The 19,409-nt window shown below is 49.1% G+C and overlaps 1 pseudogene; it reads right to left on the minus strand.

The window, feature by feature from the left end:
- Nucleotides 1–987: 987 nt before the first annotated feature.
- On the minus strand, nucleotides 988–1,543 carry LOC123385631 (annotated as a pseudogene).
- Nucleotides 1,544–19,409: the final 17,866 nt, after the last annotated feature.

The raw sequence follows: 19,409 nt of genomic DNA on the forward strand, positions 1-19,409 counted from the left end.
TAAAATAGTCAAATGGATCCCAGCATTGGACGCTCAGTTGGAAGAGGTGTGGGGAATCTTCCCTGACCTCCTACCCGGCTGTAAATCTTACTTAGGTGCCCTTCCATTCATACACCATTGGGGCTTGAGGAAGAAGGTATTGGTTCTTTTGGGAGGACTCTGTCCTCACAGGAGGAATGGGAGAAGGCATTCGAAATCCAAAGGACGGGAGAAGCATCCCCTTGCTTTTGCTGTTTCTAGTCGCCAACGCTGCTAGAGAGAATCCAGGCATCGTCCCAGGGGTCTGCGCAGAACTTTGTAGTTTCTAAACTTTTCTGAGATGGGGGCAGTTGAAGGCATGACTCCCTTTCTTGGAGAGTCTCCAGAGTTTCTCTGGAGATTAGAGTATTAGGGAGATTCCCCTTAACTGGTTTCACAAGGCGGGACTGACCTGCCTGGATAAGGGACACCCAGCTGTTTGTATGCATTGACGGCAGGTGCTACAACTTGTGTGAGCGCTCTGAACGCAGTGCAGGCTTCGGGTGATGAGAGTCGCCCCAGAGGCCCCGCTCTGTCTCCACACGTCCAACCCGTGAGGAGTTGTGCTATCCCACGTAATCCCACAAAGAAGAGGTGACGAGCGTTGGGTTCTTGTGCCTTAGCAGGTGGAGCAGAAGGAGAAGGGCTGGCAGAGGGGCGGCTGGGTGGCTCAGTCAGTTGAGCGTCTGACTCTTGATTTCGGCTCAGGTCATGATCCCAGGGTTGGTTGTGGGATCGAGCCCCACGTTGGGCTCCGTGCTGAATATGGAGCCTGCTCAAGACTCCCTCTCTCTTCCTCTTTAAAAATAAAATAAAATAAAGTCAAATAAAGTCAAATAAAATAAAAGAAGGAAGGGCTGGTAGAACAAGCAGCCAGCGTGGCACAATGTGTCCAAGGAATTTACAGAAAGTCTTTTTTCTTTTCTTCTTCTTCTTTATTTTTTAGCTACTCAAAAATCTTCATTTTTTTTATGTAGCTTTCTGACTCGGTGCTCGTGCCTTTAACACTTTCACAATGATTGTTCTGCTCCCCAATAAGGAAAGCGCGCTTGATCCTGTCACGAACACATGTGGCACGCACGAAGCCACCACAGGCCCTCCTGACCTGTTGTAGACAACCTCATGAGAACTTTAGGCTTCACGGCACGAACGCCCTGAAGCTGGCCTGCACACCCGCCACGTGCAGATTTGGGGGCTGTCCCAACCTCCTCGGTATAAGGGTAGAGGATTCGGTCAGTTAAGCGTCTGACTTCCGCTCAGGTCACGATCTCCCTTTTCTTGAGTTCGAGCCCCGAGTCAGGCTCTGTGCTGACAGCTCGGAGCCTGGGACCTGCTTCGGATTCTGCCTCTGTGTTTCTGCCTTCCCCTGCTCAAGCTCTGTCTCTCACTCTCGCTCTCTCAAAGATAAAGAAACATTTTAAAAAATAAAAAAATAAATAAAAATGAACAAGTCTATTACCAGGGGTTCAAGAGAGCCTAGTTTTGTTAGAGGCTGTCTACGACGGTATGTCAAATGCTGGACCATTCTGAATGCCGATGGACAGACGCTGTCCCGGTAGAGCAAAAAGGTACAAAGGGTCCTAATAAGGAGGACAAAGGTTGTGGTATGGCTCTCAAGTATTCAGTCAGCCAGTTAGTCAAAAAACGTTTATTGAGTACTTGTTATGTACTGGGCGTAGGGGCTAAAGAGATAAAAGGAGGGTGTGTTTTCTGTGTGCACCAGTCAAGTTGAGGGCAAAGGCACGTACATAATCAATTATAAGGCAGAGAGTGGAAGATTGTATTTCCCCCAAATGGCCACGGTGATTACTCTAAAATATCATATATTACTAAAAAATTTGAGGTAGAGTAAGGGGACCAGATCAGGAGACATTTATGACTGAAAAGATCTGTCATTACACTCACAGATTCCAAGGGGGAATGCCATGCCCCATGGCATGCCATGCCACGAGGGATGACCCGAAGAAGTGCCAGGATCAGTCAGGAGGCAGGAAGGGGGGAAAAAGTGAAAAAGAACCTCCACTGTGGTTTCACAGGGAAAGCATCAGCGAGGCAGCGTAAGCGAGCTTAGGTTTGGCTACTTTGAGTAATTTCAGTGAGGCTCTGAGGCACAGGGACTGTCCCTAGTTGTCTGGGAAGTGACCCTGGGGTGATGAGGGCATGGGGTGTAGTAGCTCGGAACATGACAGACCAGTAAAAACGTTGATCGTGTGTGGGCTCTGGATTGGTTGGTTTGAATTTGAATGGTGTGCTTTGTGAAAGGTCAGCAGTTCACCATCTCCAGGAATCGGTTAGCCCTGGGAGGGGCAATCTCTCTGGGGTTGACAAGGCCCCAGACGTCAAAGCATTGGATTACAGAAAATACAAGACGTGGTTCACAGAGTGATATTTTGGGTCCCGCATGTTTTCCAGAAGCCTGCCACTCCTCCATCAAGAAGGGGAATCTATGTCCTTGTGCCTTGAACTTGGAGGACCCTTGCGCCTTGAATAGATTGTGGAAGAAGTTAACACCGTGGCTTCCAAGTCTCGGTCAAAAACAAGATGGCCTCCATTTGGCTCTTTTCCTGTTGGGATACTTGCCCTGGGAACGTAGACGACACCACGTTGTGAGGAAACCCCAGGCACAGACAGAGGCTGCATTTCTGATTCTGACTGAGAACCCCAGCTGAGGCCCCGGTGAGACTATGCCAGACATTGGGCATGTGAGTGAACATTTAGATCCCAGCCCCCAGCCTTTGAGCCACACTGGCTGATGCCAACTGGAGCAGAGGTGAGCAGTCCTCTAGGAGCCTGCCGGAGTGCAGATTCATAAGCAAAATAAATAGTATCATTATTTTCAGACACTAGTCTTGGGGTAGTTTGTTGCAGAGTGCTAGATCAGTATGCACGCCGGGTCGCCAGGTCGGGGAGCACAGGATGTTTTGGATACACATGGGGAGGGTGGGCCAGGGATAGGGGAGGAGACAGGTCAGAAAAGGCATCCCAGAGATAATAACGGCCACATTTGAGAGCTTACTATATGCCCAGGCACTATTTTAAGGATTTTATGTGCGTTCAAGCTGTTTTTATTCCCAACACTTCTGACACCGAATGTGGGACTTTGCCTCATACCAACCAATTCTTTAACTCTCTGGACAGCAGAGAGTTCCGATCTGTTCCGATCTGACACTGCCTGGAGTTAGTGCAGACATCGCAGGTGAAGGGGTCAGTCCCACAAGACTGCTCCCGCCACCTCACCCCTTCAGACACTCATTACAAGTCCCGGGTTGCGACCTGTGCCTCTGACCAGCCAGCTATATGTGATCCCCTTCTCGTGTTTGATAATTTGTTAGAAGGGCTCACACCCCTCAGGAAAACACTTCACTTCTTAATATTCAGTTTATTATAAAGACTACAACCCAGGAACAGCCAAGTGGAGGAGATGTACAGGGCAAGGGGTGGGGGTGGTGGAGGTTCATGGAGCTCCATGCCCTCTCTGGGCATGCCACCCTCCCAGCACTTAAAAAATTTTTTTTTAAATTTATTTTTATTTACTTTTAAAAGTTTATTTATCTTGACAGAGGGGGAGAGAGATAGAGTGGGAACACGGGTAGGGGAGGGGCAGAGGGAGAGAGAAAGAGGGAGAGAGAGAGGAAAACAGAGAATCCCAAGCGGGCTCCACTTGGCCAGCACAGAGCCAGATGTGGAAGAATCACTTAATTAGCAGAAACTCAGGTATGGAAAGGGGCTGGCTGTGAATAACTAAAGCTGCTCCCATCTCTCGAAGTTTCAAGGATTTTATATTTTCTTTTTTAATTTATTTGTAAAAAGTTGAAGTCCGGTGTGTTATGCTAGTTTCAGGTGTACAATTTCGTGATTCAACATCTCCATATAGTGCCCAGGGCTCATCGTGGGAAGCGTACTCTTAGTCCCCTCTACCTATCTCACCCATCCCCCACCCACCTCCCCTCTGGTAACCACCACTTTGTTCGCCACAGTTAACTCTGTTTGGTTTGCCTCTCTCTCTTTTTCCCCCGCTTTGTTCATCTGAGTGAAATCACATGGTCTTTGTGTTTCTCTGACTGACTTATCTCACTCAGTGTGATACCCTCTAGCTCCATCCACGTTGTTGAGAATGGCAAGATTTCATTCTTTTTTATGGCTGAATAATATTCTGTTGTACAGATATTCCATCTCCTTTACCCATCCATCTATTGATGGCCATCTGGGCTGCCTCCATAATTTGGCTATTGTAAATAAAGTTGCAAGAAACAAAGGTGTACGTATATCGCCTCAAATCAGTGTTTCTGTATTCTTTGGGTAAATACCCAGCGGTGCTATTACTGGATCGTAGGGTAGTTTTGAGGAACCTCCTTACTGTTCTCCACGGTGGTGGCTGCACCAATTTGCATTCCCACCCACGGTGCATGAGGGCTCCTTTCTCCCCCACATCCTCGCCAACGTTTGTGGTTCTGGATTTTTAGTCTTAGCCATTCTGACGGGGTGAGGTGATATCTCATTGTGGTTTTGATCTGTAGGAAGCTCCAAGGATTTTAGAAGCTCTGAGTCAGCCGCTGGGGAGGAGACCAAATATATATTTCTGACCGTATCACACCGCATTAATTCATGTAATCTTCGTAAAAACCGTACAATGTTAGTACTGTTCCTACTTAGAAGGTGAGGAAACCAAGCTCAGACGACACAGCTAGAGGAACATATTGAAGTGGGGTTTCAGTCAGGTAGCCTGACTTCCAAGTGCGTGCTTTTATCTGCAAGATTATGTCATTTTATTGATTCACAGCCTCTTTCTGTCTTTTTTTTTCACAGCCTGTTTATCAGAGAAAAACAGGGACCACTCGTTCACTCATTTCATAAACATTTATTGAGTTTGTGCTGAGCAATGATGCATGAGCTGAGTTGAAGAATGAAGAGTTAGTAGGTATATATGAGAGTGATCGTAATCTCGCAAAAGAAATAAAGAGGATGTGGGGGCGATCTGGCTGCCCATTGATCGCCAGGGTTGATTCGGCTGATCTGGCTGGCTAGGCGGGTGTCCCCTTCCTCCCTCACCGCTCTATGCGCGTCCCTCCCGAAGCTGCGCATTGGGTCGAAGAGGACGGGCCTCTTCAGTCAAGGGTATACGAGTAGCTGTGTTCCCCTGCTAGAACCTCCAAACAAGCTCTCAAGGTCCGCTGTAGGAGAACGCAGGGTGGTCAAGCTTCCAAGACTCCAGACACATCCACATGAGGCGCTGCACGTGGCAGTCTGCCTTTCTTAAAAAAAAAGAAAAAAAGAAGAAATAAAGACATGAGAAAACCTGATAGATTTTATTTTAACCTTTATATTTTGAAATAAAGGGAGATTCATGGGAAGTTGTAAGAAAAACGCATGGGGCGGGGGAGTCCCTTGCCTACATCACGTCTCCTTTCTTGATGTTGGCATCTTGTGTAATTACAGTCCAGCACCAGAGCAACAGAACGGACGTTGGTACAATTTGCAAACTATTCCGGTCTTCATCAGTTCTACATGCGCTCGTGTGCGTGCCCGCGACCGCGTCGGGTTTTGTCTCCTGTGCGGTCTCTTGGAACTACCACCGCAATCAAGATGCACGGCTCTTCTGTTACCACGGGCCTGGCGCAGTTAGGGTCGGTGGAATAGAATGATGAACTGGTAAGAGAGGCAAGCAGAGGCCATGTCCTGGCTGATGTCCTCACATTAGGGGGCTTGAATATTACACAGAAGGTCTTAAACAGTGATAAGGGTCAAAACAGAAATCCCTTTAGAGAGAGGTAATAGGGTGTCTTACATTCACCCTGAGGTTTAAGTGGCTTCTGTTAGAGTCTTTTTTTTTAAGTTTATTTATTTATTTTGACAGAAAGAGAGAGAGAGAAGGAGAGAGAGAGAGAGAGAGAGAGAATCCCAAGCAGGCTCCATGCCGTCAACGTGGAGCCTGACGCGGGGCTCAAACTCATGAACTGTAAGATCATGACCTGAGCTGAGATCAAGAGAGTCAGACACTCAACCAACTGAGCCATCCAGGAGCCCTGTTAGAATCTTTCTTTTCTTTTCTTTTTTTTAATATTTAACTTTATTTATTTATTTTGAGAGATAGAGAGAGGCAAGGAGGGGCAGAGAGAGAGGGAGAGAGAGAGAATCCAAGCAGGCTCCACACCATCAGCCCAGAGCCTGACAGGGGGCTCGAACTCACAAACTGTGAGAGCATGACCTGAGTTGAAATCGGGAGTTGGATGCTCAACCGACGGAGCCACCCAGGAGCCCCTATTAGAGTCTTTCTTTTTTTTTTATTGAAATTTTTTTACATTTATTTATTTTTGATAGGCCGAGAGAGGCAGAGCACAAGTGGGGGAGGGGCAGAGAGAGAAGGAGACACAGAATCCGAAGCAGCCTCCAGGCTCTGAGCTGGCAGCACAGACGGAGCCCGACGTGGGGCTCGAACTCACGAACCGCGAGATCGTGACCTGAGCCGAAGTCGGATGCCTAACCGACTGAGCCACCCAGGCACCCCCCTAGAGTCTTTCTTAAGAGTGGACTTTCGGAGCTGTGAGAAAAGAGAGAACGTGGACAGCGGGGACCTGTGCGTGGATGCGAGTGGGTGCAGGCGACAGGAGCCCGGCCCCGCGCCCAGCCCCACGCGTCTTCCTCTGCCCCTTCATGGTCACTGCCTCCTGAGCTGCCCTTGGGTACCGGCTTCCCAGCTTCCCTCACCAACGCCGCCCCAGCCCATCGGAGTCTGGAAACAATTGCACGGGATTATTGTGTTTCGGGTTTGTCTGTGACGTGGAATGAAATATACAGCACACCCTTTACAGTTTGTCTCATTTCCTTCCTGTCACCAGAGCAGAGTGTTAAGAAGAGTAAGTCGCTTTCCAGCCACCGCAACTGCGACTGCATTTAGATTAGAAAAATGATTTGCTTGAGCAAAGTGGCGATCAGATAAATCCCAGGAATTTGTTTCTTTAAAAAAAAAAAAAAAAAAAGAAAACGTGTCAGAGAGAGAGGGCTGTTGCCTTGTTCTTTGAGGGGGTGGGTCCTATATCCCTTGGCCTCATTTGGAAGGAATCCTGACAGTTCTGTCCATCAACTTCCCAGCAGTGCTGGGATAATAAGAATTATGAAGGCGTCGCAGCCCTTCGGAATCTGATAAAACCCTTCCCTTTTTCATGATCTCATTTAATCCTCCCAAGAGGTGGGGAGGGGAGGGGTGGGGTTGTATCGTCTCCGGTTTGTAAATAAAGAGACTGCGAGATGGCTTGCAATTGCACCACTGGCAAGGAGAGGGGACATCTCTCGATCTCTACGTCTACACAACAGCCCAGACTTTTGGGAACGCGTGTGGTCCGGCCGATTTTCAGATGAGAACCACACTCCAGAGAGAAGCAGGGAAAGGCATTTGCCATTGGTTCTGTGCTCATTCCGTGCTGGGGACGGAGCACGCAGGGTGGCTTACTTTTGTTATCTCATTTAATCCAAGATGTGAGAGCGCCAGCACCAGAAACACGCAAGAAATCCGTTCTCCAGGGCTGGCTTTTAATAAAACCCAAACCGTGAGTGATCACAGCGGCTCGCGGTGACCTGGGGATGCTCGGGAGGAAAGCTTTCTCTTTCTTCTGTGCTGTATCCTGCCTGTTCCCAGGAGAAGGGAGCCCCATTCCTGCTGCTGTCCTTGGTAGACACGGGGTCCCTGGGACTGCAGCCACTCATATGCATGAGCCCTTGTCCACTTGGCCATTCAAGGCCCCTCGTCTTAGGTTCATCAGGACCTGTCCACTGGATATTTCTGAGAATGCTCTACAAGCCCGTCCGCATTCTGACCCTTGTCACCGCTGGGGTGCCAAATGTTGGGGTGCGCGTGCCGTGCAGTTCTCTGTGGAAGGGGTGGAGGCCCACGTCCGCTCCTTTCTGTATTGCGCTCTGCCGTGGGGCTGCCCAGTCTAGAAGCCAATACTCCACTGTTTTTCTCAGAATTCCAGCAACAAAGCTCTCTCTCAGCTTCTTATGGAACTCCTTCCTGGTCTCCTTAGGACACAGTTATGCATGCCGGGTCCTTGGGAAGATGAACTCCCATGCCAAGTTTGCTTGGCACACACACTCCTGAGTAGTCATAGGCACGGACACAGAACTCGGGGTTCACTGGCCTCTCTGCAGATGACCATGGCGGGTGGGTCAAGGTCAAAGGGTTGGCTCCTTCTTTGCTCCGGGCAAGTTCTCTCGGCATAAAAACTGATAAGGGGGCGTGTCCGGTATTTACCTTCCCCCCCACCCCATGCATCTTAAAATACTAAAATGTGAGTCACTGATAAAAAGCAGTCAGCAATTGTTGGTTATCAACACTGTGCCAGCCTGTATTCGAGGAGCTTTCTGTACATGATCTCCTTCGAATCCCAGAACGACCCAGAGACAGCACAACTTACCGCCGATGGGATCGGAGGTCAGTAGGACCCCTAGAGTGCACACTGCCCGGCGTGAGAGACTGTATTTTCCTGTGCCTTAGTCCCTCATTTATAAAATGAGGCGGTTAGACCGTATGTTCTTCACAACCCTTTCTGACTCCAAATTTCAATTCTGTTGCCTTTCTCGGGAATATCTACAACCCAACAACAGTCAAAACTTGAAACCCCAGGGGCGCCTGGGTGGCTCAGTCAGTTAAGCGTCTGACTCTTGACTTAGGCTTGGGTCATGATCTCATGCCTCGTGGGTTCAAGCCCCGCATCGGGCTCTGCACTGACAGTGCAGAGCCTGCCTGGGACTCTCTCTCTCTCTCCCTCTCTCTGCCCCTTCCCTGCTCCCACATGCCCGCACACTCTCTCTCGCTCAAAATGTATGAACTTAAACAAAACAAAACAAAACCACCCAAAACCCCAAAGAGCCATAGGACTTATTATAGAAATCTATATCTATATCTACATATCAATATTTCAGTGGGTTATTATTTTGAGGGAGGAGTCTTTAAAAATCAACAGCTAAGTTTTTTTTTTTTGTTTTTAAATTTGAAGAAATCAAAGGCTGGCCTCAGCCAGGCTTAGAGAATGAAGGGGTCTTATTGGCTCATTTGTGAAAGGCCTGGAGCTGACTTCGGGCTTTCGCTCTTTATGTCTCCAATTTATTTGCAGGTTTTGCCTTTGCCCATGGTTCACCTTTGTCCTCAGGGAGGCTTCCTTTATTGGCAAGATGGTCACCAGAAGTGATGGAGGTTTACTCCCATTGATGGGGAAGAAGCACTGCTTTCCCTCATCATTGACTGTTTTCCCCTTTCACACTGATTGGCTCATCCCTGAAACACTGGGAGTCCATTCTCATGGACCTACGTTATTATCCGTGCTTAAACCGGTCACTGTGACAGAGGGGGTGATGTGACATGCCAATCAGGGTCTATCCCTCAGAGCTGGGTGTCGATTCAGATCTACCCAAGATTGCTTGAAGTAGGGCAGATTCTCCCGAGGAAATTCTGGGTAGTGTATCCGGGCAGGATAGAATGGGTTATGCCACAGTAAGATGTAAGCCTAACATCTTAGTGGCTTAAAACAATGAGGACGTTGCTTGCTTATGTTTGATGGGGGTCAGCAGGGAGGCTGTGGTGGTCACTCCTGGCCCCAGGCTTCTGGAGACTCTATCTCAGCACACGCTCTCACCATTGCTGCTCTAGGGAGAGAATGCTGGGGGGACCAGCATCACGAGTTAAATGTTTCCGGCTGGAAATGACACGCACCCGCTCTGCTGCCGTGGCATTGGTGAAAAGCAAGCCAAATGGTGAAGTCCAGCATTGACGGGCCAGGAAGGTGCAGTCGTCCTGAGTCCCTGGAAAGAGAGGGGGGACTGTGTCCGTGAACAGCGATGATGTCTGTCATAGCGAGAACGGATGCAGGTAGGTCATCGACAGATCCTCAAGGCGATACTTCTGAAATCCTGACAAAAGGAAATGGTGATGAACTGAAATGGTCAGAACACCCAAGCTGGAGAGTGATTGAAATTTACTAGCTAGGCGTCTGCAGGCGAGGAATCGTTGAGCATCCGTGTTCTCAACGGTAAAAATCGGGATAATGATATTTATTTTGCAGGGTCTCCGTGCCGTCCCCTGAAAGAACGCACGTGAAAGTGTATTAACTCTTTGTGACCGCTCTGTGCTCCATAAGAGTTACGTTAACACTCTGACTCCTTCTGCTTATGTAAAATCTTAATATCAACGGTTCTTAGTTTTTTTTTTGTTTTTTTTTTTAAATTTTTTTTTCAACGTTTATTTTTATTTTTGGGACAGAGAGAGACAGAGCATGAACGGGGGAGGGGCAGAGAGAGAGGGAGACACAGAACTGTAAACAGGCTCCAGGCTCCGAGCCATCAGCCCAGAGCCCGACGCGGGGCTCGAACTCAGGGACGGCGAGATCGTGACCTGGCTGAAGTCGGACGCTTAACCGACTGCGCCACCCAGGCGCCCCAATCAACGGTTCTTAGTTTTGGAACGAGCTTTGAGAAGACAATCGCCGACTCTGCCTTTGACCTCTGCTCATCACTCTGACCCCCACTGTGCTCTCCGAAAATGTGGAAGGGTGATAGGAATGGATGGCTCTGGGTTTCCAGTCTCCTTGGGAGAAAATGTTCCTCTGTCTCATTCGTGCTTTCATTTCACACCCGTATCAGTGGGCTATTTCCTCCTAGATGATAAGCGGTTTTCATTTCCTAAAGGTTTGGGGAACATGAGCTTTCTGAACTGCCCAAGAGGAGCAGGTGGGATGGGACATGGTCCAATGGCAAATATTCCATCCTGAAAGTCCAAAGATCTGAGTTCTGTTTAGGGCTCTGCTGCATGTAAACTGCACAACCCCGGGCAAGTCAACCCGCACAGTCAGCCTCATTGTGCTATTTTGTAAAGTGCAGATAAAAATTCCAGCCCCGTCTTCCACTGAGGACTTTTGAGAGGATGAAGGAATTAATATTCCCATTCTATATCTTCATACATTCATAGAATACTTTCAAGGGGGGAGCAAGGCACCGAGCCAGGTACTGAGGAGAAACCAGTTAATTGCATGTGCAAGATGCACACGTACACGTGGCCCGTTTGGCTCCCTAGGGGGAAGGTGGGGACTAAACACCAGGCGGCAGTAAGCACTCTGGCTACTGGAGGTACTGCAGACCCCGAGGCAGCATGTGGGGTGGAAAGATGGGCGCCCCAAGGGGATCACATCGGTTGCTCCCCTCTGGGAGCCCTTCCCCGCTTTGGTGGCCCCATCAAGCAAAATGGGTAGGCAAGTGTGCATGTGACAAGGGTACCCATACAAGTGCCCCGGCTGGCATGTGGGGACTACCCCAGGGGTGGCAACTTACCTGCACAAGGTGTAAAAGAACGCCCTTCTGGGGTTTTGCAAATCATTCTTCTGACCCAGCTTCCCAGTCCGGAGAGGGGCAAGGGGACAGTTGTCCTATAGCCTTTTCAGTGGAAATGGGGGTCACCCCACCTGCTGGATGGGTACTGTGCTTCAGGCCCTGGCAGAGAGCCCTGAGGATGTCTTTGTCCCTTCCTAGCTCTGAGTCAGCCACTGGTTCCCCTGGTGGTTTTGCTGGAGCAGGGCTTTGGGTGAGGGCTAATTAGATAATGCCTGCGAAGCATTTGGAGCTCCTTGGAGACGCGCTAGCTCTCAATGTATTATTAATGTGAGCACAGTGTTTCCAAACAAAGACATGCCTACTTAAATACCCGGTGGTGGTGGTGGTGGTGGTGGTGGGGAGGGTGGGGGGAGGCAGAGGGGAGGCAGGAACGCAGAACAAGCCCAGAGAGCCCATCTTTTGGGGAGGCCCTCAGCCCCATCATGTGATCTGGGGTCAGGGCAGAGGCGGGGACTGGCGTTATGAGATGGGGATTTGTAGGGCATCCCTTCAATAGGCAGGCGGTACTTGTGTGGACAGCGTGAGCTGGCAAAGGATAATTCCTGCTAAACCAGTCTGTGGCGGTGATGTGGGAGCTGAGGAGAGAAGCCGGCCCGAGTCCTGGCCGGGCTGGGCTCCCCTCGGGGTTGTTTCCGACCGAGGGGACCGTGCCAGCTTCCAGAGCACTGCCCGAGCTGGCTGGCCTTCCTCTGAGAGAGGTCAAATGGCTGCGTCCTCAAAGGACTGATTTGGAGGAGGAGGTGTCAATTCCTGTGTTAGGGGTTGTAACACTCGTCCCCATGGAGGGTTGAGCTTGGAAAACTCACACCTCTGTCCCTGGGGACCCCTGTGGCGGCCGCACCGGTGGGTGGGTGTCCCCTAAGAGACATGCTGAAGTCTCTTACGGACTGGATGCGTACATCCCCTCAAAATTCCTATGTGGAAGTCCTGGCCCCTGATGGGATTGTGTTTGGAGGCGATCAGGGTTAGGTGAGGTCGTGAGGGCGGGGACCTCCACGATGGGACTGGCGCCTGTCCACGAAGAGATAGCAGAGAGCGCGCTCCTGTGTCTCCACCATGTGAGGAGGACACAGCGAGGAGGCCGCACGCCAGGAAGAGGTGCTCACCAGAAACTTAATCTGCTGTCACCTTGATATTGGCCTTCCCAGCCTCCAGAACGGGGACGGAGAATCGGCCGCCCCGTCCGTGGTACTTTGTTATGGCAGCAGAACAGACTGAGACGGAGTCCTAACCTCCCGTCCCGTAGAACGTGATCCTATCTGGAAATGGGGTTATCACAGATGCAGACGAGGAGGGTGGGCCCCTGATCCAACGTGACTGCTGTCCTTATAAGAAAAGGAGAAGAAGGGGCGCCTGGGTGGCTCCGCTGGTTAAGTGCCCGACTCTTGGTTCGTAAGTTCGAGCCCCACGTCGGGCTCTGCACCCACAGTGTGGAGCCTGTTTGGGATTCTCTGTCTCCTTCTCTCTCTGCCCCTCCCCACCTGTGTGCGTGTGTTCTTTCTCTCGCTCTCTCAAAATGAATAAATAAACTTAAAACAAACGGGGAAGGGGGATGCACCTTGGTGAGTCAGTCGGTTGGGCATCCCACTCTTGCTTTTGGCTTGGGTTGTGATCTCACACGGTTTGTGGGATTGAGCCCTGCGTCCTGCTCTGTGCTGACAGTGCGGAGCCTGCTTGAGATTCTCTCTCTCTCTCTTTCTCTGTCCTTCTGTCTCTCTCTGCCCCTCCCGCACTCACACTCGCACTCTGTCCCTCTCAAGATGAATAAACTTAAAAAAAAATTTTTAGGGGCGCCTGGGTGGCTCAGTCGGTTAAGCGTCCGACTTCGGCTCAGGTCACGATCTTGCGGTCCGTGAGTTCGAGCCCCGCGTTGGGCTCTGGGCTGATGGCTCAGAGCCTGGAGCCTGCTTCCGATTCTGTGTCTCCCTCTCTCTCTGCCCTTCCCCTGTTCATGCTCTGTCTCTCTCTGTCTCAAAAATAAATAAACGTTAAAAAAAAATTAAAAAAAAATTTTTTTTAAATGAAATCATAGCTATGGATTTTAAAAACCTATTAAATAAATAAATAAATAAATAAATAGGGAAGAAGTGTGGACAGACACACACAGAAGGAAGAATGTGAAGACCTACCGGAAGAATGCCTTGTGAAGACAGAGGCAGACACTGGAGTGATGTGTCTCTAAGCCAAGGGATGCCCAGCATGGCTGGCAATGCCGGAAGCCAAGAGAAGGGCGCAGAACAGATTCTCCCTCAGAGGCTTAGAGAGAGCCAACGCCTTGATTGTGCACTTCTAGTCTGTGGAACCTTTAGAGGGAACATTTCTGTGTTTGAAAGCACCCACCTTTGGGGGTGCCTGGGTGGCTCAGTTGGTTAAGCGTCCGACTTCGGCTCAGGTCATGACCTCGTGGTTCCTGAGTTCGAGCCTTGAGTCGGGCTCTGTGCCGGCTTGTGTAGAGCCTGCTTGGGATTCTCTCTCTCCCTCTCTCTGTCCCTCCCCCACTCACGCTCTCTCTCTCTCTCTCTCAAAAATAAATAAGACTATTAAAAAAAGATTTTTTTAAAGTTTATTTTATTTATTTTATTTTTATTTTTATTATTTTTTTAAAGTTTATTTTTATTTATCTGTTTTTTGAGAGACAGAATCCTAGGCAGGCTCTGCACTCTTAGCACTGAGCCCTACACGGGGCTTGAGCTCATGAACTGTGAGCTCATGACCCGAGCCAAAGTCAGGAGTCGAATGCTTAATCAACTGAACCACCCAGGTGCCCCACATAACATCAGTTTTTTTTCTTTAGTTTTATTAAATCCAGTTGATTTTTCCTTTTTTTTTTTTTAAAAAAAGTAAGCTCTATACCCAACATGGGGCTTGAACTCATGACCCCAAGATCAAGAGTCACATGCTCTACTGACTGAGCCAGCCAGGTGTCCCTAAAAAAAAGTAAATCTTAAAAAAAAAAAAAAAATCACACACTGTTATTTCTCCTCATGAATCATCAGGTGACGTTTTATTAGAGGTCACCCAATCTCGTAATGGGTCAGTCCCGTCAATTACCACGGGGCAATGGGTGGGTCTGGTATGGGCTAGTAAAATCCTAACCTACTAGACAATCAGGCAGGTTCTGGCTTCGAATCACCTTCACTGTGCCTGGCGATCCCCACCCCCCGCCTGTGGCCTCAAGGCAGAGGACTTTACAGACCTCCCAGTGTCCCCCTTTTGCCCTCCTCCCCTCCGATTCCTGCTGACTAATTCCCAATCACAGCGCCCCAAATAGGTAACTTTTAGGCACGCAAACCTCAGCTTCTGTTTGTCATGTGTGTGAACAAACCCAATAAAATAGATCGAGTTACTAAAGCTGGTTGTACCATGTTATGTAAACTAGTAATTAACAGTCTTAGTAGAGCTGGCTTTTCTACAGCCGCTTAACCACCAGTGCCCCCTTCCTGGTTCTGGGCAGAGGCGACAGAACAGTGGGGAAGCCAGGCCACAGACACCTGGCATTATCTTGGGGTAGATCGCCTTTCAGAGTAAGCATAAACCTCCAGCGACCTCAAGACCAGAATCAACTTCTAGAAGGCCGGTTCAAAATAGCACCCGGAGGCTTTGCCTTCGGGGAATGTCCTCCCCCACCGGCATCCCTGCCTCGCTGGGAGGGGCGGATACCATTAACCCAGGACATAAAGCCTTCTTTATTTGTGGCGGTGAAGCTGTCCAGTTGACTCAACCAACCAAGCTTTCTGCCTCCAGATGTTAAGAGCCAGTATAATTCAGGTTGAGAAGAGATACAGAAACTTGTATGGGAATACCTCATTTTTAAAATTTGGGCTGCCGATGGCACAATGGCTCCAGGGCATGACTGCTGGTTATTAAAAATGTTCTCATTTTTTTAAAGGTCCATGGATGCTAATAGAAACCAGTCCCTATGTTAAAAACAAAACCCAAGTATTAATTAATGTGGGTAGATAAGGATTTTATTTAGAACAGGCAACCTGTATAGGTTTTTGCTGGTGTGGGCGTTTCTTTTTTATTATTATTAAAAAAAAATTTTTTAATGGTTTTATTCATTCTTAAAAGACAGAGAGATACAGAGTGCTAATGGCAGAGGGACGGGGGGGGGGGGGGGACACAGAATCGGAAGCAGTCTCCAGAATCTGAGCTGTCAGCCCGGAGCCCGACGTGGGGCTCGAACTCACGAGATGTGAGATCATGACCTGAGCCGAAGCTGGATGCTTAGCCGACTGAGCCACCCAGGTGCCCCAACTGGTGTGGGCGTTTAAAACGTATTCAGCGGAGGCACAAATTGGGCCGGGGCTTGGAAAACTTAGGGGTAGGTGAGTGAAATCGGGCAAACTGGTACTAGGTAATTGTTGTGTTGAGAACTTAAGCTAGACGCTGAGGGGGATAAGCCAGGAGTCGTTACTTCTAAGGGCAAGGAAACAATAATGACGCTTGCGGTGTATCCCTTAGGCACTGTATTACATTCTGACTGTATTATCTTACTGAATCCTGATTCTTTCCACTCGGAGCCGTGGAGTCACTTGCAGGATCCACCTGGCCAGAAAGGTTGAGGCTTCAATATGAATCCAAGTCGGCCTAATTCCAAAGGCCTGGACCCGTACTGACCCTAAAGCAAGGTAGACTGTGAGAACTACCCGACAGAAGCCCAGGGGAAGGACAGATTGATTCCGACCGGCGAAGTCGGGCAAGATTCTGTGATGGAGGTAGGATACGAGCTGGTCTTTCAAAGGTAGTGAGATTGTAATAAGCAAAGATAATTGCGGGGTATTCTTGGCGGAAAGCAAACAGCTCCAGCACGAGTTCCAAAGGAGGCCAGCGCGGGGCTGTGCAAAGAAGGGGAATTTCCTGAAACGGCAGGTCTGAAGAATGTGGGCTTCAGAGATGGGCTGACAGAGGTCATATTGGCAAAGGTCTTGAAGGCTACCCTAAGGGACTTGGAGTTTATGCTATTGAGCAAGGGGTGGTGATTAGACCACGTCTAAAGAGAAGGGTATAATTAGAGCTGTTTTCTGGGAAGATAGTTCTCATAGCAGGGAGGTTGATGGCACAACCATCAGGTTGGGAGGTCAGGGACAAGACTGAGACCCAGGAAAAGCAGTGAAGAGGTCGATGCAGTAGGAAGGTGTGAGTTGTTGAGAGACGGACCCAGGGCAATGGCAGTGAAAGGAAGGACAGGCTCCAGCGGAAGGTTGAATCGACAGGGCTGGGCCACCGGGTTATCGCTCTCCTGTTGTGTCGTCATTTTTGACTAAGGGGCCCCCGCATTTTCCTCTTGCACTGGGCCCCACAAATGTTGTAAGTGGGCCTGGGTTGGGTTTGTAGAGCTAGACAAATCCCTGCTCTGTCTCTCAAAGGCTGTGAGGATCTCAGCGGGTCACATACAATGAAATATTGTATAATAATTATTATTAAGGGACAGCAAAGAGACAGAAGTGACCTTGGTGACTGGGTGGTGGGGATGCCTTTCTCTGCAGAATGAGGGGAACCCAGGAGAACACCCCAGTGGGGGTGGGGATGGAATGATGAACTTGACTTTGGGCAGCCTGCCTTGAGACATTCTGGTTTCTCCTTCCATGCATTATCTCAGTTAGCTCTTTTTTTTTTTTTTTTATTTTTTTTTTAACGTTTATTTATTTTGAGACAGAGAGAGACAGAGCATGAACGGGGGAGGGGCAGAGAGAGAGGGAGACACAGAATCGGAAGCAGGCTCCAGGCTCTGAGCCATCAGCCCAGAGCCTGACGCAGGGCTCGAACTCACGGAACGTGAGATCGTGACCTGAGCTGAAGTCGGACGCTTAACCGACTGAGCCACCCAGGCGCCCCAATTAGCTCTGGACAATAATTCTCTCATGTAGGTTTTATTTCTTACGGTTCCTAAGGTATGAGCTGAGTCAGCTTAGTGGGTAGCCCTTCTAGGGAGACTTCCTGTTCCCAGGGTGACCGGGAACCTCAAAACGCCACCAAGAGTGGGGAATGAGTCTTATCGATGGGAATTAAGACATCTTAACATACCGGCAGACTGGCGCGATTCCCACCGTAATCTTTGTACTGTGGCTGGTGACTAGGTGGGGCCGCATCTCCCCTGCAGAGACGGGCAAGAGAATCTGGGTGATGGGTGGAGGAGACTTCAGGTGCATGGTGCCAGGCTGCACAATTCACGTCCTGCACCTTCCTCCTGATTCCTCGTTTGTGGCTCAGTGGGACTGAGCTCATTAGGTCCCTTTCAGAGAGCAGGGTGTGACTGGGGAGGTTGGGAAACTCCAAAAGTTAGAGAGCGTTGGAGGCCAGTGGAGAGGTAGGAACAATGTCCCACCAGTTAAGGCAAAGGGCCTGGGGCCGGGAGAAAGGATGGCCCATTTTCTCACGCCACCATAGAGAACAGATCTGTCCTTTGGGGCTATAATGTCATTGAGCCCTGGGCACCTAAGGGTCTTGGCAGACAGAAGAGGGAGCGTGCCCAGAGATCAGCATGTTTGTTCCCGGGCCTTCTGCAGGTGCAGTGGTTCGCCCTTCCCTGCCAAATGTGTTTTGGATAGTTCAGGACACTATCAGTTTGAACTGACTTTTTGCATACTTCTCCTAGACTGATCCAGCTCCTTAGGAAGGTGAATGACAGTATATGGAGGCAGAAATATTGGCAAGGCCTATTATACCTTAAGGGGCCAGGTCTAGGAATGCTGCCTTGCTGCCTGGGATTTGGAATGGTCCAGAAAATGGTGTTTGGAAAAGGAATAACTCTTCGTCAATCAATCATTTGTCATGATTTGAAGGGGTAGGGGCGGGGACTACTGAATGCTCATTAAACAAATGGACTAGTTCCTTGATACGCCAAAAGAAACACTTATATTCTTCGTAAATACTCCAGTCATCACAGGAATACGCAACATAAAGAGCAACATCCCAGTTGATCTCCCCTCCAACCCAAGATAACTACTAATTTATTTTGAAGTGAGAAGTAGAAGTAGGCATTTTGCCTCTTGCAGTCTGTAAATTTAAGTAAGTTAGAAGGACTCTTCTGAATTGAATGAAAATAAGCGCTCATGGGATGGGGCTGAATTTGGGGTAGTGGAAAGAGCGCTGGACTCAGTAAGGTCTTGATGCTTAACCAGATTCTGCCACTAATATAGTCTCTTGCAGGGTCTTCCATTTAAGACCCCACCCGGACCTATGAGGACAGAGTAGGATTGCCATTTGGGAACCTGGAAACCAGGAGACTCGCTCTGGCCCAACCTCACTCCATTTACAAGGTATCTGATCCCAGCTCTGTATAACCAGCCTTCTCTTGGTCCTTTGACAGTTTTCTGCCTCTAGGGTTTTGGTGTTTGGTGTGCTCAGCCTTCCTGACTTCAATCAACTTGACGATTGGGTTGATCCTCTTTTTGGCTTGATGCATTTGGACTAATCTCACAGAACTTCCATGAGAAGTCTCTACCAACTTGGGCAAATAGTCGATAAAAAGAGAGGTTAAATAGTAATGGTGATCATTGAACACTTTCATGATCCCGGCATTATGCCAAGCACTTTGCATGAACGATCAGATTGACTCCTCCCAACATCCCTATATCCCCCTATATCCCTAGATGGGGTTTAACGGGCTGAACAGTGAGTATGCTTTTGGTTGCAAGTAATGGCAAACCCGGCTCAAAGTGGTTCAAAAATAAGGACATTTATTGGCTCCTACAGCTCACAGGAAATCCAAGGGCAGGATGGGCTTTAGAGTTGGTTGACCTTTCGTCTGTAGGAATGACTTCAAAGATCCAAGTTCTTTCTATCTCTCTGCCCTGCCATTAGTGTGTGCACTTGATTCGTGGGCTGGGTCTCCACATGGTTGAGGGTTGGCCACCAGCAGCAGTTAGGGCTTCTTGCTTCCTTCTTCTTCATGTTAAGCCTAAGGGAGGGAATTGCTTCTGGAAATTGTGTTAGAGGAACCGTCCTAGACACTCTGGGCCAATCCGCTTGTGTGTTGTTGGTCTGATCTAGATCATGTACCATTAGCTGAA

Source organism: Felis catus, chromosome B2 (genome assembly GCF_018350175.1).
Source record: "Felis catus isolate Fca126 chromosome B2, F.catus_Fca126_mat1.0, whole genome shotgun sequence".
NCBI classification, from domain to species: domain Eukaryota; kingdom Metazoa; phylum Chordata; class Mammalia; order Carnivora; family Felidae; genus Felis; species Felis catus.